The 23,523-nt window shown below is 49.3% G+C and overlaps 4 non-coding genes across 4 annotated transcripts; all 4 read left to right on the top strand.

The window, feature by feature from the left end:
* Nucleotides 1-1,029: 1,029 nt before the first annotated feature.
* On the top strand, nucleotides 1,030-1,103 carry Trnaa-agc (transfer RNA alanine (anticodon AGC)). Its single transcript has one exon. It is a non-coding gene; the product is annotated as a tRNA-Ala (tRNA).
* Nucleotides 1,104-5,783: 4,680 nt separating this feature from the next.
* On the top strand, nucleotides 5,784-5,857 carry Trnaa-agc (transfer RNA alanine (anticodon AGC)). The gene has a single exon. It is a non-coding gene; the product is annotated as a tRNA-Ala (tRNA).
* Nucleotides 5,858-15,290: 9,433 nt separating this feature from the next.
* Nucleotides 15,291-15,364, top strand: Trnaa-agc (transfer RNA alanine (anticodon AGC)). The gene has a single exon. It is a non-coding gene; the product is annotated as a tRNA-Ala (tRNA).
* Nucleotides 15,365-23,198: 7,834 nt separating this feature from the next.
* Trnaa-agc (transfer RNA alanine (anticodon AGC)) lies at nucleotides 23,199-23,272 on the top strand. Its single transcript has one exon. It is a non-coding gene; the product is annotated as a tRNA-Ala (tRNA).
* Nucleotides 23,273-23,523: the final 251 nt, after the last annotated feature.

The following is a 23,523-nucleotide window of genomic DNA, read 5'->3' as shown; positions in this document are numbered from 1 at the left end:
TCATTCGCTTTGGCGCGACGTCGAACTATAAATATGGCTGTCACTAGCGTGAGCGTTGCGTGAGCGTCGTGTAAAGTCGGAAAAGTCATCTGCATGGGTGATTGCCAAGTTTGGGGAGCGTTTCGTAGTACGATCAGTGCAATGGAGACGCGGAAACTTGTTGTGTCCCAGTGTTTTTCAGTTGGACGACAAGAGTTTTACACAGTAGCAAAGAGCGAGGCACTGAGTTGGCATGAACAATGGAGAGCACAATGGGGCTCGAGATGTGCTTGTTACCTCAGGTGCTGTGTGATTGTCGACAAGGAGTGAAATGGACCAATTTGTGACCGCCCTTTCAATTTAAGACGTTCAAAACAGACGGAATTTGCATTCGTAATACCAGAGCATCGAAACTACTAGGAACTCTTGTGTATATGAACGTGTCCGCGCCTTTGTATTCTGGTACCTTCGCCGCTACAAACCAACCAATCATCGTGTCCGTGCACATCAGAGTCGCAAAGAATGGAGAATAGCCAGGCTTGGTCGTGTGTGTAGCTGTAGCTCAGTTGGCAGATCGTTCGCTTAGCGTGTGAACGGTCTCGGGTTCAAGCCCCGGCTCCTCCATGTTTTGTGGTCAGTGCATGGTAAGTGTTGGTCGCGGCGAACATAAACGCACGCAAGAAGTTGCAAAACCAGCGTCACAGACTGATATGATGTATACTGTCATAAGGAGAGCAAGATGTAAGTGTGAGGACCGGCTGTTATCGTGGTGTCATCGTGTGCAGATCTGTCTTAGGTATCACGGCTTAACGTCATTGAAGTCTAGAGGTGGACAACACGTTCGTCTTACTCAGAGCGGTGTCTGAACTCTATTTTCGACGTTATGCGTGCCACTTTCATTGTGGCCAACTACGATTCGATACAGAATGCACGAAACCTGAAAGACACCCTCACTGATACATAGGGAGTAGTGTTTGTCTGCGGAATAATGGGAGTGCAAGGGTCTGTGACGTTGATATGACTGTATGTAGCACTACAAGTTATCGGGGGGGTGGGCGTAGCTCAGATGGTAGAGCGCTCGCTTAGCGTGCGAGAGGTACTGGGATCGATACCCAGCGCCTCCAGAATTTTTAACACACCTACACGCGCACCTTGCCATGCAAGTGGAATAATTCCCAACCGGCAGAGGTGTGTAGGCAGATACAAGCGAACGATTAGCATCCACAATTGGCGAGCGTGCTTTTATTCGTGCGCAGGAAGCACCCTCCTCCCACACCTACACTTAATTTAGAAACAGTACAAATGTTCCCATAAGATTCTCAAGCCTACGTCGGAAAGATCTGCCTTGCGCCGATTTCACGTAAATCCCACTGCACGTTCCCATTCTTTGCGTCAGTCGGCTGCTACTGGTGTTGCTGGTTGTGACTGCTGATAACAGATGCCGTAGCAATCAATTCATGGAGTGAGTTGTATGTTTTGCGATAGTCTGTCTCTGACAAGGAAGCACAGGTGATATAGGTGCGAACACAGGAAGCTTGCAGCCCCTCGCTGCCTGCAGACACAGAGCAGCCACACTAGAAGAGCGGCCTAAGCCGTAGGCGAAATGTGCTCATTCGCTTTGGCGCGACGTCGAACTGTAAATAAGGCTGTCACTAGCGTGAGCGTCGTGTAAAGTCGGAAAAGTCATCTGCATGGGTGATTGCCAAGTTTGGGGAGCGTTTCGTAGTACGATCAGTGCAATGGAGACGCGGAAACTTGTTGTGTCCCAGTGTTTTTCAGTTGGACGACAAGAGTTTTACACAGTAGCAAAGAGCGAGGCACTGAGTTGGCATGAACAATGGAGAGCACAATGGGGCTCGAGATGTGCTTGTTACCTCAGGTGCTGTGTGATTGTCGACAAGGAGTGAAATGGACCAATTTGTGACCGCCCTTTCAATTTAAGACGTTCAAAACAGACGGAATTTGCATTCGTAATACCAGAGCATCGAAACTACTAGGAACTCTTGTGTATATGAACGTGTCCGCGCCTTTGTATTCTGGTACCTTCGCCGCTACAAACCAACCAACCATCGTGTCCGTGCACATCAGAGTCGCAAAGAATGGAGAATAGCCAGGCTTGGTCGTGTGTGTAGCTGTAGCTCAGTTGGCAGATCGTTCGCTTAGCGTGTGAACGGTCTCGGGTTCAAGCCCCGGCTCCTCCATGTTTTGTGGTCAGTGCATGGTAAGTGTTGGTCGCGGCGAACATAAACGCACGCAAGAAGTTGCAAAACCAGCGTCACAGACTGATATGATGTATACTGTCATAAGGAGAGCAAGATGTAAGTGTGAGGACCGGCTGTTATCGTGGTGTCATCGTGTGCAGATCTGTCTTAGGTATCACGGCTTAACGTCATTGAAGTCTAGAGGTGGACAACACGTTCGTCTTACTCAGAGCGGTGTCTGAACTCTATTTTCGACGTTATGCGTGCCACTTTCATTGTGGCCAACTACGATTCGATACAGAATGCACGAAACCTGAAAGACACCCTCACTGATACATAGAGAGTAGTGTTTGTCTGCGGAATAATGGGAGTGCAAGGGTCTGTGACGTTGATATGACTGTATGTAGCACTACAAGTTATCGGGGGGGTGGGCGTAACTCAGATGGTAGAGCGCTCGCTTAGCGTGCGAGAGGTACTGGGATCGATACCCAGCGCCTCCAGAATTTTTAACACACCTACACGCGCACCTTGCCATGCAAGTGGAATAATTCCCAACCGGCAGAGGTGTGTAGGCAGATACAAGCGAACGATTAGCATCCACAATTGGCGAGCGTGCTTTTATTCGTGCGCAGGAAGCACCCTCCTCCCACACCTACACTTAATTTAGAAACAGTACAAATGTTCCCATAAGATTCTCAAGCCTACGTCGGAAAGATCTGCCTTGCGCCGATTTCACGTAAATCCCACTGCACGTTCCCATTCTTTGCGTCAGTCGGCTGCTACTGGTGTTGCTGGTTGTGACTGCTGATAACAGATGCCGTAGCAATCAATTCATGGAGTGAGTTGTATGTTTTGCGATAGTCTGTCTCTGACAAGGAAGCACAGGTGATATAGGTGCGAACACAGGAAGCTTGCAGCCCCTCGCTGCCTGCAGACACAGAGCAGCCACACTAGAAGAGCGGCCTAAGCCGTAGGCGAAATGTGCTCATTCGCTTTGGCGCGACGTCGAACTGTAAATAAGGCTGTCACTAGCGTGAGCGTTGCGTGAGCGTCGTGTAAAGTCGGAAAAGTCATCTGCATGGGTGATTGCCAAGTTTGGGGAGCGTTTCGTAGTACGATCAGTGCAATGGAGACGCGGAAACTTGTTGTGTCCCAGTGTTTTTCAGTTGGACGACAAGAGTTTTACACAGTAGCAAAGAGCGAGGCACTGAGTTGGTATGAACAATGGAGAGCACAATGGGGCTCGAGATGTGCTTGTTACCTCAGGTGCTGTGTGATTGTCGACAAGGAGTGAAATGGACCAATTTGTGACCGCCCTTTCAATTTAAGACGTTCAAAACAGACGGAATTTGCATTCGTAATACCAGAGCATCGAAACTACTAGGAACTCTTGTGTATATGAACGTGTCCGCGCCTTTGTATTCTGGTACCTTCGCCGCTACAAACCAACCAACCATCGTGTCCGAGCACATCAGAGTCGCAAAGAATGGAGAATAGCCAGGCTTGGTCGTGTGTGTAGCTGTAGCTCAGTTGGCAGATCGTTCGCTTAGCGTGTGAACGGTCTCGGGTTCAAGCCCCGGCTCCTCCATGTTTTGTGGTCAGTGCATGGTAAGTGTTGGTCGCGGCGAACATAAACGCACGCAAGAAGTTGCAAAACCAGCGTCACAGACTGATATGATGTATACTGTCATAAGGAGAGCAAGATGTAAGTGTGAGGACCGGCTGTTATCGTGGTGTCATCGTGTGCAGATCTGTCTTAGGTATCACGGCTTAACGTCATTGAAGTCTAGAGGTGGACAACACGTTCGTCTTACTCAGAGCGGTGTCTGAACTCTATTTTCGACGTTATGCGTGCCACTTTCATTGTGGCCAACTACGATTCGATACAGAATGCACGAAACCTGAAAGACACCCTCACTGATACATAGAGAGTAGTGTTTGTCTGCGGAATAATGGGAGTGCAAGGGTCTGTGACGTTGATATGACTGTATGTAGCACCACAAGTTATCGGGGGGGTGGGCGTAGCTCAGATGGTAGAGCGCTCGCTTAGCTTGCGAGACGTACTGGGATCGATACCCAGCGCCTCCAGAATTTTTAACACACCTACACGCCCACCTTGCCATGCAAGTGGAATAATTCCCAACCGGCAGAGGTGTGTAGGCAGATACAAGCGAACGATTAGCATCCACAATTGGCGAGCGTGCTTTTATTCGTGCGCAGGAAGAACCCTCCTCCCACACCTACACTTAATTTAGAAACAGTACAAATGTTCCCATAAGATTCTCAAGCCTACGTCGGAAAGATCTGCCTTGCGCCGATTTCACGTAAATCCCACTGCACGTTCCCATTCTTTGCGTGCAGTCGGCTGCTACTGATGTTGCTGGTTGTGACTGCTGATAACAGATGCCGTAGCAATCAATTCATGGAGTGAGTTGTATGTTTTGCGATAGTCTGTCTCTGACAAGGAAGCACAGGTGATATAGGTGCGAACACAGGAAGCTTGCAGCCCCTCGCTGCCTGCAGACACAGAGCAGCCACACTAGAAGAGCGGCCTAAGCCGTAGGCGAAATGTGCTCATTCGCTTTGGCGCGACGTCGAACTATAAATATGGCTGTCACTAGCGTGAGCGTTGCGTGAGCGTCGTGTAAAGTCGGAAAAGTCATCTGCATGGGTGATTGCCAAGTTTGGGGAGCGTTTCGTAGTACGATCAGTGCAATGGAGACGCGGAAACTTGTTGTGTCCCAGTGTTTTTCAGTTGGACGACAAGAGTTTTACACAGTAGCAAAGAGCGAGGCACTGAGTTGGCATGAACAATGGAGAGCACAATGGGGCTCGAGATGTGCTTGTTACCTCAGGTGCTGTGTGATTGTCGACAAGGAGTGAAATGGACCAATTTGTGACCGCCCTTTCAATTTAAGACGTTCAAAACAGACGGAATTTGCATTCGTAATACCAGAGCATCGAAACTACTAGGAACTCTTGTGTATATGAACGTGTCCGCGCCTTTGTATTCTGGTACCTTCGCCGCTACAAACCAACCAATCATCGTGTCCGTGCACATCAGAGTCGCAAAGAATGGAGAATAGCCAGGCTTGGTCGTGTGTGTAGCTGTAGCTCAGTTGGCAGATCGTTCGCTTAGCGTGTGAACGGTCTCGGGTTCAAGCCCCGGCTCCTCCATGTTTTGTGGTCAGTGCATGGTAAGTGTTGGTCGCGGCGAACATAAACGCACGCAAGAAGTTGCAAAACCAGCGTCACAGACTGATATGATGTATACTGTCATAAGGAGAGCAAGATGTAAGTGTGAGGACCGGCTGTTATCGTGGTGTCATCGTGTGCAGATCTGTCTTAGGTATCACGGCTTAACGTCATTGAAGTCTAGAGGTGGACAACACGTTCGTCTTACTCAGAGCGGTGTCTGAACTCTATTTTCGACGTTATGCGTGCCACTTTCATTGTGGCCAACTACGATTCGATACAGAATGCACGAAACCTGAAAGACACCCTCACTGATACATAGGGAGTAGTGTTTGTCTGCGGAATAATGGGAGTGCAAGGGTCTGTGACGTTGATATGACTGTATGTAGCACTACAAGTTATCGGGGGGGTGGGCGTAGCTCAGATGGTAGAGCGCTCGCTTAGCGTGCGAGAGGTACTGGGATCGATACCCAGCGCCTCCAGAATTTTTAACACACCTACACGCGCACCTTGCCATGCAAGTGGAATAATTCCCAACCGGCAGAGGTGTGTAGGCAGATACAAGCGAACGATTAGCATCCACAATTGGCGAGCGTGCTTTTATTCGTGCGCAGGAAGCACCCTCCTCCCACACCTACACTTAATTTAGAAACAGTACAAATGTTCCCATAAGATTCTCAAGCCTACGTCGGAAAGATCTGCCTTGCGCCGATTTCACGTAAATCCCACTGCACGTTCCCATTCTTTGCGTCAGTCGGCTGCTACTGGTGTTGCTGGTTGTGACTGCTGATAACAGATGCCGTAGCAATCAATTCATGGAGTGAGTTGTATGTTTTGCGATAGTCTGTCTCTGACAAGGAAGCACAGGTGATATAGGTGCGAACACAGGAAGCTTGCAGCCCCTCGCTGCCTGCAGACACAGAGCAGCCACACTAGAAGAGCGGCCTAAGCCGTAGGCGAAATGTGCTCATTCGCTTTGGCGCGACGTCGAACTGTAAATAAGGCTGTCACTAGCGTGAGCGTCGTGTAAAGTCGGAAAAGTCATCTGCATGGGTGATTGCCAAGTTTGGGGAGCGTTTCGTAGTACGATCAGTGCAATGGAGACGCGGAAACTTGTTGTGTCCCAGTGTTTTTCAGTTGGACGACAAGAGTTTTACACAGTAGCAAAGAGCGAGGCACTGAGTTGGCATGAACAATGGAGAGCACAATGGGGCTCGAGATGTGCTTGTTACCTCAGGTGCTGTGTGATTGTCGACAAGGAGTGAAATGGACCAATTTGTGACCGCCCTTTCAATTTAAGACGTTCAAAACAGACGGAATTTGCATTCGTAATACCAGAGCATCGAAACTACTAGGAACTCTTGTGTATATGAACGTGTCCGCGCCTTTGTATTCTGGTACCTTCGCCGCTACAAACCAACCAACCATCGTGTCCGTGCACATCAGAGTCGCAAAGAATGGAGAATAGCCAGGCTTGGTCGTGTGTGTAGCTGTAGCTCAGTTGGCAGATCGTTCGCTTAGCGTGTGAACGGTCTCGGGTTCAAGCCCCGGCTCCTCCATGTTTTGTGGTCAGTGCATGGTAAGTGTTGGTCGCGGCGAACATAAACGCACGCAAGAAGTTGCAAAACCAGCGTCACAGACTGATATGATGTATACTGTCATAAGGAGAGCAAGATGTAAGTGTGAGGACCGGCTGTTATCGTGGTGTCATCGTGTGCAGATCTGTCTTAGGTATCACGGCTTAACGTCATTGAAGTCTAGAGGTGGACAACACGTTCGTCTTACTCAGAGCGGTGTCTGAACTCTATTTTCGACGTTATGCGTGCCACTTTCATTGTGGCCAACTACGATTCGATACAGAATGCACGAAACCTGAAAGACACCCTCACTGATACATAGAGAGTAGTGTTTGTCTGCGGAATAATGGGAGTGCAAGGGTCTGTGACGTTGATATGACTGTATGTAGCACTACAAGTTATCGGGGGGGTGGGCGTAACTCAGATGGTAGAGCGCTCGCTTAGCGTGCGAGAGGTACTGGGATCGATACCCAGCGCCTCCAGAATTTTTAACACACCTACACGCGCACCTTGCCATGCAAGTGGAATAATTCCCAACCGGCAGAGGTGTGTAGGCAGATACAAGCGAACGATTAGCATCCACAATTGGCGAGCGTGCTTTTATTCGTGCGCAGGAAGCACCCTCCTCCCACACCTACACTTAATTTAGAAACAGTACAAATGTTCCCATAAGATTCTCAAGCCTACGTCGGAAAGATCTGCCTTGCGCCGATTTCACGTAAATCCCACTGCACGTTCCCATTCTTTGCGTCAGTCGGCTGCTACTGGTGTTGCTGGTTGTGACTGCTGATAACAGATGCCGTAGCAATCAATTCATGGAGTGAGTTGTATGTTTTGCGATAGTCTGTCTCTGACAAGGAAGCACAGGTGATATAGGTGCGAACACAGGAAGCTTGCAGCCCCTCGCTGCCTGCAGACACAGAGCAGCCACACTAGAAGAGCGGCCTAAGCCGTAGGCGAAATGTGCTCATTCGCTTTGGCGCGACGTCGAACTGTAAATAAGGCTGTCACTAGCGTGAGCGTTGCGTGAGCGTCGTGTAAAGTCGGAAAAGTCATCTGCATGGGTGATTGCCAAGTTTGGGGAGCGTTTCGTAGTACGATCAGTGCAATGGAGACGCGGAAACTTGTTGTGTCCCAGTGTTTTTCAGTTGGACGACAAGAGTTTTACACAGTAGCAAAGAGCGAGGCACTGAGTTGGTATGAACAATGGAGAGCACAATGGGGCTCGAGATGTGCTTGTTACCTCAGGTGCTGTGTGATTGTCGACAAGGAGTGAAATGGACCAATTTGTGACCGCCCTTTCAATTTAAGACGTTCAAAACAGACGGAATTTGCATTCGTAATACCAGAGCATCGAAACTACTAGGAACTCTTGTGTATATGAACGTGTCCGCGCCTTTGTATTCTGGTACCTTCGCCGCTACAAACCAACCAACCATCGTGTCCGTGCACATCAGAGTCGCAAAGAATGGAGAATAGCCAGGCTTGGTCGTGTGTGTAGCTGTAGCTCAGTTGGCAGATCGTTCGCTTAGCGTGTGAACGGTCTCGGGTTCAAGCCCCGGCTCCTCCATGTTTTGTGGTCAGTGCATGGTAAGTGTTGGTCGCGGCGAACATAAACGCACGCAAGAAGTTGCAAAACCAGCGTCACAGACTGATATGATGTATACTGTCATAAGGAGAGCAAGATGTAAGTGTGAGGACCGGCTGTTATCGTGGTGTCATCGTGTGCAGATCTGTCTTAGGTATCACGGCTTAACGTCATTGAAGTCTAGAGGTGGACAACACGTTCGTCTTACTCAGAGCGGTGTCTGAACTCTATTTTCGACGTTATGCGTGCCACTTTCATTGTGGCCAACTACGATTCGATACAGAATGCACGAAACCTGAAAGACACCCTCACTGATACATAGAGAGTAGTGTTTGTCTGCGGAATAATGGGAGTGCAAGGGTCTGTGACGTTGATATGACTGTATGTAGCACTACAAGTTAACGGGGGCGTGGGCGTAACTCAGATGGTAGAGCGCTCGCTTAGCGTGCGAGAGGTACTGGGATCGATACCCAGCGCCTCCAGAATTTTTAACACACCTACACGCGCACCTTGCCATGCAAGTGGAATAATTCCCAACCGGCAGAGGTGTGTAGGCAGATACAAGCGAACGATTAGCATCCACAATTGGCGAGCGTGCTTTTATTCGTGCGCAGGAAGCACCCTCCTCCCACACCTACACTTAATTTAGAAACAGTACAAATGTTCCCATAAGATTCTCAAGCCTACGTCGGAAAGATCTGCCTTGCGCCGATTTCACGTAAATCCCACTGCACGTTCCCATTCTTTGCGTCAGTCGGCTGCTACTGGTGTTGCTGGTTGTGACTGCTGATAACAGATGCCGTAGCAATCAATTCATGGAGTGAGTTGTATGTTTTGCGATAGTCTGTCTCTGACAAGGAAGCACAGGTGATATAGGTGCGAACACAGGAAGCTTGCAGCCCCTCGCTGCCTGCAGACACAGAGCAGCCACACTAGAAGAGCGGCCTAAGCCGTAGGCGAAATGTGCTCATTCGCTTTGGCGCGACGTCGAACTGTAAATAAGGCTGTCACTAGCGTGAGCGTTGCGTGAGCGTCGTGTAAAGTCGGAAAAGTCATCTGCATGGGTGATTGCCAAGTTTGGGGAGCGTTTCGTAGTACGATCAGTGCAATGGAGACGCGGAAACTTGTTGTGTCCCAGTGTTTTTCAGTTGGACGACAAGAGTTTTACACAGTAGCAAAGAGCGAGGCACTGAGTTGGCATGAACAATGGAGAGCACAATGGGGCTCGAGATGTGCTTGTTACCTCAGGTGCTGTGTGATTGTCGACAAGGAGTGAAATGGACCAATTTGTGACCGCCCTTTCAATTTAAGACGTTCAAAACAGACGGAATTTGCATTCGTAATACCAGAGCATCGAAACTACTAGGAACTCTTGTGTATATGAACGTGTCCGCGCCTTTGTATTCTGGTACCTTCGCCGCTACAAACCAACCAACCATCGTGTCCGTGCACATCAGAGTCGCAAAGAATGGAGAATAGCCAGGCTTGGTCGTGTGTGTAGCTGTAGCTCAGTTGGCAGATCGTTCGCTTAGCGTGTGAACGGTCTCGGGTTCAAGCCCCGGCTCCTCCATGTTTTGTGGTCAGTGCATGGTAAGTGTTGGTCGCGGCGAACATAAACGCACGCAAGAAGTTGCAAAACCAGCGTCACAGACTGATATGATGTATACTGTCATAAGGAGAGCAAGATGTAAGTGTGAGGACCGGCTGTTATCGTGGTGTCATCGTGTGCAGATCTGTCTTAGGTATCACGGCTTAACGTCATTGAAGTCTAGAGGTGGACAACACGTTCGTCTTACTCAGAGCGGTGTCTGAACTCTATTTTCGACGTTATGCGTGCCACTTTCATTGTGGCCAACTACGATTCGATACAGAATGCACGAAACCTGAAAGACACCCTCACTGATACATAGAGAGTAGTGTTTGTCTGCGGAATAATGGGAGTGCAAGGGTCTGTGACGTTGATATGACTGTATGTAGCACTACAAGTTATCGGGGGGGTGGGCGTAACTCAGATGGTAGAGCGCTCGCTTAGCTTGCGAGAGGTACTGGGATCGATACCCAGCGCCTCCAGAATTTTTAACACACCTACACGCGCACCTTGCCATGCAAGTGGAATAATTCCCAACCGGCAGAGGTGTGTAGGCAGATACAAGCGAACGATTAGCATCCACAATTGGCGAGCGTGCTTTTATTCGTGCGCAGGAAGCACCCTCCTCCCACACCTACACTTAATTTAGAAACAGTACAAATGTTCCCATAAGATTCTCAAGCCTACGTCGGAAAGATCTGCCTTGCGCCGATTTCACGTAAATCCCACTGCACGTTCCCATTCTTTGCGTCAGTCGGCTGCTACTGGTGTTGCTGGTTGTGACTGCTGATAACAGATGCCGTAGCAATCAATTCATGGAGTGAGTTGTATGTTTTGCGATAGTCTGTCTCTGACAAGGAAGCACAGGTGATATAGGTGCGAACACAGGAAGCTTGCAGCCCCTCGCTGCCTGCAGACACAGAGCAGCCACACTAGAAGAGCGGCCTAAGCCGTAGGCGAAATGTGCTCATTCGCTTTGGCGCGACGTCGAACTGTAAATAAGGCTGTCACTAGCGTGAGCGTCGTGTAAAGTCGGAAAAGTCATCTGCATGGGTGATTGCCAAGTTTGGGGAGCGTTTCGTAGTACGATCAGTGCAATGGAGACGCGGAAACTTGTTGTGTCCCAGTGTTTTTCAGTTGGACGACAAGAGTTTTACACAGTAGCAAAGAGCGAGGCACTGAGTTGGCATGAACAATGGAGAGCACAATGGGGCTCGAGATGTGCTTGTTACCTCAGGTGCTGTGTGATTGTCGACAAGGAGTGAAATGGACCAATTTGTGACCGCCCTTTCAATTTAAGACGTTCAAAACAGACGGAATTTGCATTCGTAATACCAGAGCATCGAAACTACTAGGAACTCTTGTGTATATGAACGTGTCCGCGCCTTTGTATTCTGGTACCTTCGCCGCTACAAACCAACCAACCATCGTGTCCGTGCACATCAGAGTCGCAAAGAATGGAGAATAGCCAGGCTTGGTCGTGTGTGTAGCTGTAGCTCAGTTGGCAGATCGTTCGCTTAGCGTGTGAACGGTCTCGGGTTCAAGCCCCGGCTCCTCCATGTTTTGTGGTCAGTGCATGGTAAGTGTTGGTCGCGGCGAACATAAACGCACGCAAGAAGTTGCAAAACCAGCGTCACAGACTGATATGATGTATACTGTCGTAAGGAGAGCAAGATGTAAGTGTGAGGACCGGCTGTTATCGTGGTGTCATCGTGTGCAGATCTGTCTTAGGTATCACGGCTTAACGTCATTGAAGTCTAGAGGTGGACAACACGTTCGTCTTACTCAGAGCGGTGTCTGAACTCTATTTTCGACGTTATGCGTGCCACTTTCATTGTGGCCAACTACGATTCGATACAGAATGCACGAAACCTGAAAGACACCCTCACTGATACATAGAGAGTAGTGTTTGTCTGCGGAATAATGGGAGTGCAAGGGTCTGTGACGTTGATATGACTGTATGTAGCACTACAAGTTATCGGGGGGGTGGGCGTAACTCAGATGGTAGAGCGCTCGCTTAGCGTGCGAGAGGTACTGGGATCGATACCCAGCGCCTCCAGAATTTTTAACACACCTACACGCGCACCTTGCCATGCAAGTGGAATAATTCCCAACCGGCAGAGGTGTGTAGGCAGATACAAGCGAACGATTAGCATCCACAATTGGCGAGCGTGCTTTTATTCGTGCGCAGGAAGCACCCTCCTCCCACACCTACACTTAATTTAGAAACAGTACAAATGTTCCCATAAGATTCTCAAGCCTACGTCGGAAAGATCTGCCTTGCGCCGATTTCACGTAAATCCCACTGCACGTTCCCATTCTTTGCGTCAGTCGGCTGCTACTGGTGTTGCTGGTTGTGACTGCTGATAACAGATGCCGTAGCAATCAATTCATGGAGTGAGTTGTATGTTTTGCGATAGTCTGTCTCTGACAAGGAAGCACAGGTGATATAGGTGCGAACACAGGAAGCTTGCAGCCCCTCGCTGCCTGCAGACACAGAGCAGCCACACTAGAAGAGCGGCCTAAGCCGTAGGCGAAATGTGCTCATTCGCTTTGGCGCGACGTCGAACTGTAAATAAGGCTGTCACTAGCGTGAGCGTTGCGTGAGCGTCGTGTAAAGTCGGAAAAGTCATCTGCATGGGTGATTGCCAAGTTTGGGGAGCGTTTCGTAGTACGATCAGTGCAATGGAGACGCGGAAACTTGTTGTGTCCCAGTGTTTTTCAGTTGGACGACAAGAGTTTTACACAGTAGCAAAGAGCGAGGCACTGAGTTGGTATGAACAATGGAGAGCACAATGGGGCTCGAGATGTGCTTGTTACCTCAGGTGCTGTGTGATTGTCGACAAGGAGTGAAATGGACCAATTTGTGACCGCCCTTTCAATTTAAGACGTTCAAAACAGACGGAATTTGCATTCGTAATACCAGAGCATCGAAACTACTAGGAACTCTTGTGTATATGAACGTGTCCGCGCCTTTGTATTCTGGTACCTTCGCCGCTACAAACCAACCAACCATCGTGTCCGAGCACATCAGAGTCGCAAAGAATGGAGAATAGCCAGGCTTGGTCGTGTGTGTAGCTGTAGCTCAGTTGGCAGATCGTTCGCTTAGCGTGTGAACGGTCTCGGGTTCAAGCCCCGGCTCCTCCATGTTTTGTGGTCAGTGCATGGTAAGTGTTGGTCGCGGCGAACATAAACGCACGCAAGAAGTTGCAAAACCAGCGTCACAGACTGATATGATGTATACTGTCATAAGGAGAGCAAGATGTAAGTGTGAGGACCGGCTGTTATCGTGGTGTCATCGTGTGCAGATCTGTCTTAGGTATCACGGCTTAACGTCATTGAAGTCTAGAGGTGGACAACACGTTCGTCTTACTCAGAGCGGTGTCTGAACTCTATTTTCGACGTTATGCGTGCCACTTTCATTGTGGCCAACTACGATTCGATACAGAATGCACGAAACCTGAAAGACACCCTCACTGATACATAGAGAGTAGTGTTTGTCTGCGGAATAATGGGAGTGCAAGGGTCTGTGACGTTGATATGACTGTATGTAGCACCACAAGTTATCGGGGGGGTGGGCGTAGCTCAGATGGTAGAGCGCTCGCTTAGCTTGCGAGACGTACTGGGATCGATACCCAGCGCCTCCAGAATTTTTAACACACCTACACGCCCACCTTGCCATGCAAGTGGAATAATTCCCAACCGGCAGAGGTGTGTAGGCAGATACAAGCGAACGATTAGCATCCACAATTGGCGAGCGTGCTTTTATTCGTGCGCAGGAAGAACCCTCCTCCCACACCTACACTTAATTTAGAAACAGTACAAATGTTCCCATAAGATTCTCAAGCCTACGTCGGAAAGATCTGCCTTGCGCCGATTTCACGTAAATCCCACTGCACGTTCCCATTCTTTGCGTGCAGTCGGCTGCTACTGATGTTGCTGGTTGTGACTGCTGATAACAGATGCCGTAGCAATCAATTCATGGAGTGAGTTGTATGTTTTGCGATAGTCTGTCTCTGACAAGGAAGCACAGGTGATATAGGTGCGAACACAGGAAGCTTGCAGCCCCTCGCTGCCTGCAGACACAGAGCAGCCACACTAGAAGAGCGGCCTAAGCCGTAGGCGAAATGTGCTCATTCGCTTTGGCGCGACGTCGAACTATAAATATGGCTGTCACTAGCGTGAGCGTTGCGTGAGCGTCGTGTAAAGTCGGAAAAGTCATCTGCATGGGTGATTGCCAAGTTTGGGGAGCGTTTCGTAGTACGATCAGTGCAATGGAGACGCGGAAACTTGTTGTGTCCCAGTGTTTTTCAGTTGGACGACAAGAGTTTTACACAGTAGCAAAGAGCGAGGCACTGAGTTGGCATGAACAATGGAGAGCACAATGGGGCTCGAGATGTGCTTGTTACCTCAGGTGCTGTGTGATTGTCGACAAGGAGTGAAATGGACCAATTTGTGACCGCCCTTTCAATTTAAGACGTTCAAAACAGACGGAATTTGCATTCGTAATACCAGAGCATCGAAACTACTAGGAACTCTTGTGTATATGAACGTGTCCGCGCCTTTGTATTCTGGTACCTTCGCCGCTACAAACCAACCAATCATCGTGTCCGTGCACATCAGAGTCGCAAAGAATGGAGAATAGCCAGGCTTGGTCGTGTGTGTAGCTGTAGCTCAGTTGGCAGATCGTTCGCTTAGCGTGTGAACGGTCTCGGGTTCAAGCCCCGGCTCCTCCATGTTTTGTGGTCAGTGCATGGTAAGTGTTGGTCGCGGCGAACATAAACGCACGCAAGAAGTTGCAAAACCAGCGTCACAGACTGATATGATGTATACTGTCATAAGGAGAGCAAGATGTAAGTGTGAGGACCGGCTGTTATCGTGGTGTCATCGTGTGCAGATCTGTCTTAGGTATCACGGCTTAACGTCATTGAAGTCTAGAGGTGGACAACACGTTCGTCTTACTCAGAGCGGTGTCTGAACTCTATTTTCGACGTTATGCGTGCCACTTTCATTGTGGCCAACTACGATTCGATACAGAATGCACGAAACCTGAAAGACACCCTCACTGATACATAGGGAGTAGTGTTTGTCTGCGGAATAATGGGAGTGCAAGGGTCTGTGACGTTGATATGACTGTATGTAGCACTACAAGTTATCGGGGGGGTGGGCGTAGCTCAGATGGTAGAGCGCTCGCTTAGCGTGCGAGAGGTACTGGGATCGATACCCAGCGCCTCCAGAATTTTTAACACACCTACACGCGCACCTTGCCATGCAAGTGGAATAATTCCCAACCGGCAGAGGTGTGTAGGCAGATACAAGCGAACGATTAGCATCCACAATTGGCGAGCGTGCTTTTATTCGTGCGCAGGAAGCACCCTCCTCCCACACCTACACTTAATTTAGAAACAGTACAAATGTTCCCATAAGATTCTCAAGCCTACGTCGGAAAGATCTGCCTTGCGCCGATTTCACGTAAATCCCACTGCACGTTCCCATTCTTTGCGTCAGTCGGCTGCTACTGGTGTTGCTGGTTGTGACTGCTGATAACAGATGCCGTAGCAATCAATTCATGGAGTGAGTTGTATGTTTTGCGATAGTCTGTCTCTGACAAGGAAGCACAGGTGATATAGGTGCGAACACAGGAAGCTTGCAGCCCCTCGCTGCCTGCAGACACAGAGCAGCCACACTAGAAGAGCGGCCTAAGCCGTAGGCGAAATGTGCTCATTCGCTTTGGCGCGACGTCGAACTGTAAATAAGGCTGTCACTAGCGTGAGCGTCGTGTAAAGTCGGAAAAGTCATCTGCATGGGTGATTGCCAAGTTTGGGGAGCGTTTCGTAGTACGATCAGTGCAATGGAGACGCGGAAACTTGTTGTGTCCCAGTGTTTTTCAGTTGGACGACAAGAGTTTTACACAGTAGCAAAGAGCGAGGCACTGAGTTGGCATGAACAATGGAGAGCACAATGGGGCTCGAGATGTGCTTGTTACCTCAGGTGCTGTGTGATTGTCGACAAGGAGTGAAATGGACCAATTTGTGACCGCCCTTTCAATTTAAGACGTTCAAAACAGACGGAATTTGCATTCGTAATACCAGAGCATCGAAACTACTAGGAACTCTTGTGTATATGAACGTGTCCGCGCCTTTGTATTCTGGTACCTTCGCCGCTACAAACCAACCAACCATCGTGTCCGTGCACATCAGAGTCGCAAAGAATGGAGAATAGCCAGGCTTGGTCGTGTGTGTAGCTGTAGCTCAGTTGGCAGATCGTTCGCTTAGCGTGTGAACGGTCTCGGGTTCAAGCCCCGGCTCCTCCATGTTTTGTGGTCAGTGCATGGTAAGTGTTGGTCGCGGCGAACATAAACGCACGCAAGAAGTTGCAAAACCAGCGTCACAGACTGATATGATGTATACTGTCATAAGGAGAGCAAGATGTAAGTGTGAGGACCGGCTGTTATCGTGGTGTCATCGTGTGCAGATCTGTCTTAGGTATCACGGCTTAACGTCATTGAAGTCTAGAGGTGGACAACACGTTCGTCTTACTCAGAGCGGTGTCTGAACTCTATTTTCGACGTTATGCGTGCCACTTTCATTGTGGCCAACTACGATTCGATACAGAATGCACGAAACCTGAAAGACACCCTCACTGATACATAGAGAGTAGTGTTTGTCTGCGGAATAATGGGAGTGCAAGGGTCTGTGACGTTGATATGACTGTATGTAGCACTACAAGTTATCGGGGGGGTGGGCGTAACTCAGATGGTAGAGCGCTCGCTTAGCGTGCGAGAGGTACTGGGATCGATACCCAGCGCCTCCAGAATTTTTAACACACCTACACGCGCACCTTGCCATGCAAGTGGAATAATTCCCAACCGGCAGAGGTGTGTAGGCAGATACAAGCGAACGATTAGCATCCACAATTGGCGAGCGTGCTTTTATTCGTGCGCAGGAAGCACCCTCCTCCCACACCTACACTTAATTTAGAAACAGTACAAATGTTCCCATAAGATTCTCAAGCCTACGTCGGAAAGATCTGCCTTGCGCCGATTTCACGTAAATCCCACTGCACGTTCCCATTCTTTGCGTCAGTCGGCTGCTACTGGTGTTGCTGGTTGTGACTGCTGATAACAGATGCCGTAGCAATCAATTCATGGAGTGAGTTGTATGTTTTGCGATAGTCTGTCTCTGACAAGGAAGCACAGGTGATATAGGTGCGAACACAGGAAGCTTGCAGCCCCTCGCTGCCTGCAGACACAGAGCAGCCACACTAGAAGAGCGGCCTAAGCCGTAGGCGAAATGTGCTCATTCGCTTTGGCGCGACGTCGAACTGTAAATAAGGCTGTCACTAGCGTGAGCGTTGCGTGAGCGTCGTGTAAAGTCGGAAAAGTCATCTGCATGGGTGATTGCCAAGTTTGGGGAGCGTTTCGTAGTACGATCAGTATCTGTCTCGCGTGTGTACTTGTTGTGTCCCAGTGTTTTTCAGTTGGACGACAAGAGTTTTACACAGTAGCAAAGAGCGAGGCACTGAGTTGGTATGAACAATGGAGAGCACAATGGGGCTCGAGATGTGCTTGTTACCTCAGGTGCTGTGTGATTGTCGACAAGGAGTGAAATGGACCAATTTGTGACCGCCCTTTCAATTTAAGACGTTCAAAACAGACGGAATTTGCATTCGTAATACCAGAGCATCGAAACTACTAGGAACTCTTGTGTATATGAACGTGTCCGCGCCTTTGTATTCTGGTACCTTCGCCGCTACAAACCAACCAACCATCGTGTCCGTGCACATCAGAGTCGCAAAGAATGGAGAATAGCCAGGCTTGGTCGTGTGTGTAGCTGTAGCTCAGTTGGCAGATCGTTCGCTTAGCGTGTGAACGGTCTCGGGTTCAAGCCCCGGCTCCTCCATGTTTTGTGGTCAGTGCATGGTAAGTGTTGGTCGCGGCGAACATAAACGCACGCAAGAAGTTGCAAAACCAGCGTCACAGACTGATATGATGTATACTGTCATAAGGAGAGCAAGATGTAAGTGTGAGGACCGGCTGTTATCGTGGTGTCATCGTGTGCAGATCTGTCTTAGGTATCACGGCTTAACGTCATTGAAGTCTAGAGGTGGACAACACGTTCGTCTTACTCAGAGCGGTGTCTGAACTCTATTTTCGACGTTATGCGTGCCACTTTCATTGTGGCCAACTACGATTCGATACAGAATGCACGAAACCTGAAAGACACCCTCACTGATACATAGAGAGTAGTGTTTGTCTGCGGAATAATGGGAGTGCAAGGGTCTGTGACGTTGATATGACTGTATGTAGCACTACAAGTTAACGGGGGCGTGGGCGTAACTCAGATGGTAGAGCGCTCGCTTAGCGTGCGAGAGGTACTGGGATCGATACCCAGCGCCTCCAGAATTTTTAACACACCTACACGCGCACCTTGCCATGCAAGTGGAATAATTCCCAACCGGCAGAGGTGTGTAGGCAGATACAAGCGAACGATTAGCATCCACAATTGGCGAGCGTGCTTTTATTCGTGCGCAGGAAGCACCCTCCTCCCACACCTACACTTAATTTAGAAACAGTACAAATGTTCCCATAAGATTCTCAAGCCTACGTCGGAAAGATCTGCCTTGCGCCGATTTCACGTAAATCCCACTGCACGTTCCCATTCTTTGCGTCAGTCGGCTGCTACTGGTGTTGCTGGTTGTGACTGCTGATAACAGATGCCGTAGCAATCAATTCATGGAGTGAGTTGTATGTTTTGCGATAGTCTGTCTCTGACAAGGAAGCACAGGTGATATAGGTGCGAACACAGGAAGCTTGCAGCCCCTCGCTGCCTGCAGACACAGAGCAGCCACACTAGAAGAGCGGCCTAAGCCGTAGGCGAAATGTGCTCATTCGCTTTGGCGCGACGTCGAACTGTAAATAAGGCTGTCACTAGCGTGAGCGTTGCGTGAGCGTCGTGTAAAGTCGGAAAAGTCATCTGCATGGGTGATTGCCAAGTTTGGGGAGCGTTTCGTAGTACGATCAGTGCAATGGAGACGCGGAAACTTGTTGTGTCCCAGTGTTTTTCAGTTGGACGACAAGAGTTTTACACAGTAGCAAAGAGCGAGGCACTGAGTTGGCATGAACAATGGAGAGCACAATGGGGCTCGAGATGTGCTTGTTACCTCAGGTGCTGTGTGATTGTCGACAAGGAGTGAAATGGACCAATTTGTGACCGCCCTTTCAATTTAAGACGTTCAAAACAGACGGAATTTGCATTCGTAATACCAGAGCATCGAAACTACTAGGAACTCTTGTGTATATGAACGTGTCCGCGCCTTTGTATTCTGGTACCTTCGCCGCTACAAACCAACCAACCATCGTGTCCGTGCACATCAGAGTCGCAAAGAATGGAGAATAGCCAGGCTTGGTCGTGTGTGTAGCTGTAGCTCAGTTGGCAGATCGTTCGCTTAGCGTGTGAACGGTCTCGGGTTCAAGCCCCGGCTCCTCCATGTTTTGTGGTCAGTGCATGGTAAGTGTTGGTCGCGGCGAACATAAACGCACGCAAGAAGTTGCAAAACCAGCGTCACAGACTGATATGATGTATACTGTCATAAGGAGAGCAAGATGTAAGTGTGAGGACCGGCTGTTATCGTGGTGTCATCGTGTGCAGATCTGTCTTAGGTATCACGGCTTAACGTCATTGAAGTCTAGAGGTGGACAACACGTTCGTCTTACTCAGAGCGGTGTCTGAACTCTATTTTCGACGTTATGCGTGCCACTTTCATTGTGGCCAACTACGATTCGATACAGAATGCACGAAACCTGAAAGACACCCTCACTGATACATAGAGAGTAGTGTTTGTCTGCGGAATAATGGGAGTGCAAGGGTCTGTGACGTTGATATGACTGTATGTAGCACTACAAGTTATCGGGGGGGTGGGCGTAACTCAGATGGTAGAGCGCTCGCTTAGCTTGCGAGAGGTACTGGGATCGATACCCAGCGCCTCCAGAATTTTTAACACACCTACACGCGCACCTTGCCATGCAAGTGGAATAATTCCCAACCGGCAGAGGTGTGTAGGCAGATACAAGCGAACGATTAGCATCCACAATTGGCGAGCGTGCTTTTATTCGTGCGCAGGAAGCACCCTCCTCCCACACCTACACTTAATTTAGAAACAGTACAAATGTTCCCATAAGATTCTCAAGCCTACGTCGGAAAGATCTGCCTTGCGCCGATTTCACGTAAATCCCACTGCACGTTCCCATTCTTTGCGTCAGTCGGCTGCTACTGGTGTTGCTGGTTGTGACTGCTGATAACAGATGCCGTAGCAATCAATTCATGGAGTGAGTTGTATGTTTTGCGATAGTCTGTCTCTGACAAGGAAGCACAGGTGATATAGGTGCGAACACAGGAAGCTTGCAGCCCCTCGCTGCCTGCAGACACAGAGCAGCCACACTAGAAGAGCGGCCTAAGCCGTAGGCGAAATGTGCTCATTCGCTTTGGCGCGACGTCGAACTGTAAATAAGGCTGTCACTAGCGTGAGCGTCGTGTAAAGTCGGAAAAGTCATCTGCATGGGTGATTGCCAAGTTTGGGGAGCGTTTCGTAGTACGATCAGTGCAATGGAGACGCGGAAACTTGTTGTGTCCCAGTGTTTTTCAGTTGGACGACAAGAGTTTTACACAGTAGCAAAGAGCGAGGCACTGAGTTGGCATGAACAATGGAGAGCACAATGGGGCTCGAGATGTGCTTGTTACCTCAGGTGCTGTGTGATTGTCGACAAGGAGTGAAATGGACCAATTTGTGACCGCCCTTTCAATTTAAGACGTTCAAAACAGACGGAATTTGCATTCGTAATACCAGAGCATCGAAACTACTAGGAACTCTTGTGTATATGAACGTGTCCGCGCCTTTGTATTCTGGTACCTTCGCCGCTACAAACCAACCAACCATCGTGTCCGTGCACATCAGAGTCGCAAAGAATGGAGAATAGCCAGGCTTGGTCGTGTGTGTAGCTGTAGCTCAGTTGGCAGATCGTTCGCTTAGCGTGTGAACGGTCTCGGGTTCAAGCCCCGGCTCCTCCATGTTTTGTGGTCAGTGCATGGTAAGTGTTGGTCGCGGCGAACATAAACGCACGCAAGAAGTTGCAAAACCAGCGTCACAGACTGATATGATGTATACTGTCATAAGGAGAGCAAGATGTAAGTGTGAGGACCGGCTGTTATCGTGGTGTCATCGTGTGCAGATCTGTCTTAGGTATCACGGCTTAACGTCATTGAAGTCTAGAGGTGGACAACACGTTCGTCTTACTCAGAGCGGTGTCTGAACTCTATTTTCGACGTTATGCGTGCCACTTTCATTGTGGCCAACTACGATTCGATACAGAATGCACGAAACCTGAAAGACACCCTCACTGATACATAGAGAGTAGTGTTTGTCTGCGGAATAATGGGAGTGCAAGGGTCTGTGACGTTGATATGACTGTATGTAGCACCACAAGTTATCGGGGGGGTGGGCGTAGCTCAGATGGTAGAGCGCTCGCTTAGCTTGCGAGAGGTACTGGGATCGATACCCAGCGCCTCCAGAATTTTTAACACACCTACACGCCCACCTTGCCATGCAAGTGGAATAATTCCCAACCGGCAGAGGTGTGTAGGCAGATACAAGCGAACGATTAGCATCCACAATTGGCGAGCGTGCTTTTATTCGTGCGCAGGAAGCACCCTCCTCCCACACCTACACTTAATTTAGAAACAGTACAAATGTTCCCATAAGATTCTCAAGCCTACGTCGGAAAGATCTGCCTTGCGCCGATTTCACGTAAATCCCACTGCACGTTCCCATTCTTTGCGTGCAGTCGGCTGCTACTGGTGTTGCTGGTTGTGACTGCTGATAACAGATGCCGTAGCAATCAATTCATGGAGTGAGTTGTATGTTTTGCGATAGTCTGTCTCTGACAAGGAAGCACAGGTGATATAGGTGCGAACACAGGAAGCTTGCAGCCCCTCGCTGCCTGCAGACACAGAGCAGCCACACTAGAAGAGCGGCCTAAGCCGTAGGCGAAATGTGCTCATTCGCTTTGGCGCGACGTCGAACTATAAATAAGGCTGTCACTAGCGTGAGCGTCGTGTAAAGTCGGAAAAGTCATCTGCATGGGTGATTGCCAAGTTTGGGGAGCGTTTCGTAGTACGATCAGTGCAATGGAGACGCGGAAACTTGTTGTGTCCCAGTGTTTTTCAGTTGGACGACAAGAGTTTTACACAGTAGCAAAGAGCGAGGCACTGAGTTGGCATGAACAATGGAGAGCACAATGGGGCTCGAGATGTGCTTGTTACCTCAGGTGCTGTGTGATTGTCGACAAGGAGTGAAATGGACCAATTTGTGACCGCCCTTTCAATTTAAGACGTTCAAAACAGACGGAATTTGCATTCGTAATACCAGAGCATCGAAACTACTAGGAACTCTTGTGTATATGAACGTGTCCGCGCCTTTGTATTCTGGTACCTTCGCCGCTACAAACCAACCAACCATCGTGTCCGTGCACATCAGAGTCGCAAAGAATGGAGAATAGCCAGGCTTGGTCGTGTGTGTAGCTGTAGCTCAGTTGGCAGATCGTTCGCTTAGCGTGTGAACGGTCTCGGGTTCAAGCCCCGGCTCCTCCATGTTTTGTGGTCAGTGCATGGTAAGTGTTGGTCGCGGCGAACATAAACGCACGCAAGAAGTTGCAAAACCAGCGTCACAGACTGATATGATGTATACTGTCATAAGGAGAGCAAGATGTAAGTGTGAGGACCGGCTGTTATCGTGGTGTCATCGTGTGCAGATCTGTCTTAGGTATCACGGCTTAACGTCATTGAAGTCTAGAGGTGGACAACACGTTCGTCTTACTCAGAGCGGTGTCTGAACTCTATTTTCGACGTTATGCGTGCCACTTTCATTGTGGCCAACTACGATTCGATACAGAATGCACGAAACCTGAAAGACACCCTCACTGATACATAGGGAGTAGTGTTTGTCTGCGGAATAATGGGAGTGCAAGGGTCTGTGACGTTGATATGACTGTATGTAGCACTACAAGTTATCGGGGGGGTGGGCGTAGCTCAGATGGTAGAGCGCTCGCTTAGCGTGCGAGAGGTACTGGGATCGATACCCAGCGCCTCCAGAATTTTTAACACACCTACACGCGCACCTTGCCATGCAAGTGGAATAATTCCCAACCGGCAGAGGTGTGTAGGCAGATACAAGCGAACGATTAGCATCCACAATTGGCGAGCGTGCTTTTGTTCGTGCGCAGGAAGCACCCTCCTCCCACACCTACACTTAATTTAGAAACAGTACAAATGTTCCCATAAGATTCTCAAGCCTACGTCGGAAAGATCTGCCTTGCGCCGATTTCACGTAAATCCCACTGCA

The sequence above is a fragment of the Schistocerca gregaria genome, chromosome 11 (assembly GCF_023897955.1).
Source record: "Schistocerca gregaria isolate iqSchGreg1 chromosome 11, iqSchGreg1.2, whole genome shotgun sequence".
Taxonomy (NCBI): Eukaryota; Metazoa; Arthropoda; class Insecta; order Orthoptera; family Acrididae; genus Schistocerca; species Schistocerca gregaria.
The sequence above is the reverse complement of the archived record's forward strand: the minus strand, read 5'-3'. Positions and strand labels throughout refer to the sequence as shown.